Consider the following 6000-nt stretch of genomic DNA (forward strand, 5'->3'; position numbering starts at 1 on the left):
ATCTCAAACTCTTAAAAGCTGTTCCAAACTGTTAAAAACTCTTAAAAACTGTTCCAAACCTTCTCCAAACTATCCAATAGTCTCCTATAAGATGTTCCAAACCTCCTCCAAACTAATGATTCCTTTATAAAACTGTCCCAGACCTCCTCCAAACCAGACGGTGGTGGCGAGGAACTCTGAGTTGTCGAATGTCCATCGGTCCAAACGTCCTTCTGTCTGTAGCTGGATAACATTAGCTGTGTTGTTCGGGACTAACAGATCTCCTCAGAACAATTCAAACCTATCCAAACTGTTCCAGACCTCCTCCCAACTACCCAATCCTCCTCGGAACTATTCACACATCCCCTAGTCTGTGCACACCTGCTGCATTGTCTTCATAGAGCCTTGCAGAATGTTCTTGGTCTCGTATCAGAAGACATTGCTGAACAGGAATGCTGCAGCAGTGGTTTCACAGGAACTTAATGATCAGAAGTCTGGTGAGAGTTCTTAAAGGATTACATTCAGCTCAAGACAAACTCTCTGAATCAGACGACATGTACTTACATGGTGACGGACGCCTGGAGGCTGGACAGGTGACAGCTGGGTGTCTCAGAGGAGAAGGGAAGTCAGAAGCAGCTCCTTGTCTTTGGTCTTTCTGTCTCTCTTGTCGTCTCTGCCTGCTCGTGGTCCAGAGACATGTTACATGACGAGCCCCCCTCGCTCTGTTTTTCTTGGCTTCACAATCATTTGTTTTGTAGTTAATGGTTGAGTGTAATCTGTCTCTCTCTCTCTCTTTCTCTCTCCTTCTCTCTCTCTCTCGCTCATTCTCTCTCTCCTTCTCTCTTTCATTCTCTCTCTCCTTCTCTCTCGCTCATTCTCTCTCTCCTTCTCTCTTTCATTCTCTCTCCTTCTCTCTCTCCTCTCTCTCTTTCATTCTCTCTCTCCTTCTCTCTCTCCTCTGTCTCCTCTCTCGTTCATTCTCTCTCTTTCCTCTCCCTCTCTCACTCGTTCTCTCTCCTTCTTTCTCTCTCCTTCTCTCTCTCCTTCTCTCTCTCTTTCATTCTCTCTCTCATGCTCTCTCTCATTCTCTCTCTCATTCTCTATCTCTCTTTCATTCTCTCTCCTCTCCCTCTCTCTCTTCTTTTCTCTCTCTCCTTCTCTCTCTCTCTCTTTCTATTCAATTCAATTCAGTTTATTTTATATAGCCCAACATCACAAATACAAGTTATCGTCGGAGGGCTTAACAATCTGTACACATGATATCCTGTCCCGGGACCTCACATCGGATCAGAAAAAAACCTTTCACAGGGAAAAAAAGGGGAAGAAACCTGAGGGAGAGCAACAGAGGAGGATCCCTCTCCCCGGATGGACAGAAGCAATAGATGTCACGTGGCCAGAATGAATAACGTAACGGAGTTACAGCACATTGCATGAATATGACAGAAATTATTCATACAATGAGTAGTATGCATGGTCCATGATCCAGATAACCACAATCCATTAAGCAGAAGGAGGTAGAGAGGAGGGGCATCAGCAGGGCCATGGCAGCTGGCAGGACCAGTTCCAGGCAGCCACAATATATGGAAAAAGAAAGTAGAGTTAGTAATATGCATTGAAGAGACAATAATTTATCCAGAAGGAGAGAAAGAAGAGGTGAAGAGGAAGAGAAGGAGAGGAGGAGCTCAGTGTATCCTAAGATGTCCCCCAGCAGTCTAGGCCCATAGCAGCATATCTAGGGGCTGGACCAGGGCAAACCTGAGCCAGCCCTAACTATAAGCCTGAAACAGCCCTAACTATGAGCCTGAAACAGCCCTAAACTATAAGTGCTAGGAAAGAGGAAAGTCTTAAGTCTACTCTTAAATGAGGTGACTGTCTGCCCCCCGGACTGAAAGTGGAAGCTGATTCCACAGAAGAGGAGCCTGATAACTGAAAGCTCTAGCCTACTTTTGAAGACTCTGGGAACCACAAGTAGCCCTGCATTCAGTGAGGGTAACGCTCTTGTGGGGTAATTGGGTACTATAAGCTCTCTAGTAGGGTAATATGGTACTATGAGCTCTCTAGTGGGGTAATATGGTACTATACACTCTCTAGTGGGGTAATATGGTACCATGAGCTCTCTAGTGGGGTCATAAGGTACTATGAACTCTCTAGTATGGTAACATGGTACTATGAGCTCTCTAGTGGGGTAATATGGTACTATGAATTCTCTAGTATGGTAATATGGTACTATGAGCTCTCAAGTAGGGTAATATGGTACTATGAGCTCTCTAGTAGGGTAATATGGTACTATGAGCTCTCTAGTATGGTAATATGGTACTATAAGCTCTTTAGTGGGGTAATATGGTACTATAAACTCTCTAGTGGGGTAATATGGTACCACAAGCTCTCTAGTGGGGTAATATGGTACTATGAACTCTCTAGTATGGTAATACGGTACTATAAGCTCTCTAGTGAGGTAATATGGTACTATAAACTCTAGTGGGGTAATATGGTACTATAAACTCTAGTGGGGTAATATGGTACTATGATCTCTCTAGTGGTGTAATATGTACTATGAGCTCTCTAGTGGGGTAATATGGTACTATGAGCTCTCTAGTGGGGTAATATGGTACTATGATCTCTCTAGTGGGGTAATATGGTACTACAAGCTCTCTAGTGGGGTAATATGGTACTATGAGCTCTCTAGTGGGGTAATATGTACTATGAGCTCTCTAGTGGGTTAATATGGTACTATGATCTCTCTAGTGGTGTAATATGGTACTATGATCTCTCTAGTGGGGTAATATGGTACTATGATCTCTCTAGTGGTGTAATATGTACTATGAGCTCTCTAGTGGGGTAATATGGTACTATGATCTCTCTAGTGGTGTAATATGTACTATGAGCACTCTAGTGGGGTAATATGGTACTATAAACTCTCTAGTGGGGTAATATGGTACTATAAGCTCTCTAGTGGGGTAATATGGTACTATAAACTCTCTAGTGGGGTAATATGGTACTACAAGCTCTCTAGTGGGGTAATATGGTACTATGAGCTCTCTAGTGGTGTAATATGTACTATGAGCTCTCTAGTGGGGTAATATGGTACTATGATCTCTCTAGTGGTGTAATATGGTACTATGATCTCTCTAGTGGGGTAATATGGTACTATGATCTCTCTAGTGGTGTAATATGTACTATGAGCTCTCTAGTGGGGTAATATGGTACTATGATCTCTCTAGTGGTGTAATATGTACTATGAGCACTCTAGTGGGGTAATATGGTACTATAAACTCTCTAGTGGGGTAATATGGTACTATAAGCTCTCTAGTGGGGTAATATGGTACTATAAACTCTCTAGTGGGGTAATATGGTACTACAAGCTCTCTAGTGGGGTAATATGGTACTATAAACTCTCTAGTGGGGTAATATGGTACTATAAGCTCTCTAGTGGGGTAATATGGTACTACAAGCTCTCTAGTGGGGTAATATGGTACTATAAGCTCTCTAGTGGGGTAATATGGTACTATAAGCTCTTTAGTGGGGTAATATGGTACTATGAGCTCTCTAGTGGGGTAATATGGTACTACAAGCTCTCTAGTGGGGTAATATAGCACTCTAAGCTCCTTAAGATATGATGGTGCATCACCAGTTAAGGCTTTGTAGGTAAGGAGAAGGATTTTAAATATGATTCTCGATCTTACAGGAAGCAGGAATTCGCTCTCTTCTCTCCCTCTTCTTTTCTCTCTCTCCTTCTCTCTCTCTTTTATTCTCTCTCTCTCCTTTATTCTCTCTCTCCTTCTCTCTCTTTCATTCTCACTCTCTTTCATTCTCTCTCTCCTCTCCTTCTCTCTCTCCTCTCCCTCTCTCTCTTCTTTTCTCTCTCTCCTTCTCTCTGTCTCTCTCTCTTTCCTTCTTTCTCTAACAAATATGAAAACTTGTGATGGAATATGATCTTCATATTTTCCACATCTTATAGATCAAAAGTATGAATGAGTAGCTAATTACTCACAGACACAATAACACTGATGAAGATATTTACCTTTATTAGGAACCAAATGATTCATTTTACAACGTTCACAAAGTCTGTGAAACCTCCTCCTGACCTTTCCTAAATGTCCTGGGCTTCATCCAGCTGACTTTTGTTTTCGTGTCCTTGCTCCTCGCTGAGTCTCTTAAGTTGTTCTCTGCTGGAATTCATCAGACAGAGATTCAGTCAACAAACATCTCAGCAGGTTTCACTTCAGACGGCAAGACAAGGAGACCCACGACCGCTGAAAATATATGTATATATATATATATATACGTATATATATATATATATATATATATATATATACGTATATGTATATATATATATATACGTATATATATATATATGTATATACATATATATATATCTATATACACACACACATACACACACATGTATATTGTTACAACCCGGCTCAAAGACTGCAACATCAATGAGACCAGATGAGTTTAAACCAATAAATAAACACATTTATAAAGTCAGTAATCCGTCATGTCAGCATGTGTGAAAATGTCTGAAGCAAACTAAACACACACACACACACACACACACACACACACACACACACACATATATATATATATATATATATATATATATATATATATATATATATATATATATATATATATATATATATATGTATGTATATTATACACTGCTCAAAAAAATAAAGGAACAATCTTTGATCAGGATATGGCATAAGGTAAGCCCAGAGGGTTCATCAGTTTCAGCTGCTTTGTGTTGATGGATTAACAACAGGACCTCTAGAGCAGGGGTTCTTAACCTTTTGACCTCGGGGCCCAAAGTCCCCCAGGGCCCATTCAAATATTAACACTGTATTGATTTATTAACTAATTGATCTCACTCTTGGTTTGACTTGTATTCAATAACTAAATCATATCTACCTACAGTTTAACAAGCAAAAACCTTGTCAAATAAATGACATGATACAATGTGATCATTACAAAGACATTTATTGATCATGTATGTAAACCTGCAGAGACATCAAGTCATGGAACAAATCAAGCTGATCAATAACTCATTTAAAGGCTCAAATCAGGCGTATTAACACAAACATAACTAATAATTCCATTGTTCTTCAAAAACAAGGGAGATAAATAATATGTGGTAATAAAATAAATACACTGCACAATTATTAGGAAAGTAGTTTTTTTGAGGATTAATTAAATATTATTGAACTACTACAGTGCTCTCGGTCAATCCAACATGTTAATAAACCTCAAACCTGAATGACAGTAAAAGTTAGGTTTTTATTTCTTAGGAGAATATGTGTGTTCACAATTATTGGGCAACTATTGTTGTGCAGACAAGTGTGCACACAATTCAAAATAATACATTTCAAATGAAATAAACTGTAAATAACATTTAAATAAAGTGCATATTAAAATGTAGCCTTATGATGTGAATGTATGCTTCAGCAGTCTTCATGTTGCAGAACCAGAAGTTGCTCTTCATATCTGTGACAGCTGGCTTTACAGCACATTGGAGTCCGTCAGTGACAGACAGACCTTTCTGCATCTGTACATCGTCCTTTATCTGGAAACATCACACCGGCTTTCTCACGAGCGTTGGATGTTTGGTTTCTAGATATCGCTTTAGCTGTGAAGCCTTCTGTGCTGCGTTAGCTAGCGAGGCTAGCGTTAGCCCTCACTCCACACAGGCTCAGGGCTCCGCCTCGTTACCTCCGTTTACAAAGCTCTACTTCGTGAAGTTAGGATCATACTTCACAAACATTTAGATGTTTGGGTGTTCAGCAGCACTTTCCTCTTCATGTTTTCGTTTGAAATACTTCTCTATAACTTTCATTACAGGCTAGCTAGCTGCTGGCTGAGTTTCTTCTTCTGCTTATTGGAGCTTGTTAAACAACTGACTGACGCATTACCGCCACCAAGTGGTGGGAAGCTGTATTGTAACTGAGCGTCTCGTGGATAACAGTGATCTCTCTGGTGTCTTCAATTCATTACCTATGCGTTCCCGCGGCCCTC

This window comes from Taurulus bubalis (genome assembly GCF_910589615.1).
Source record: "Taurulus bubalis genome assembly, chromosome: 2".
Classification (NCBI taxonomy): Eukaryota; Metazoa; Chordata; class Actinopteri; order Perciformes; family Cottidae; genus Taurulus; species Taurulus bubalis.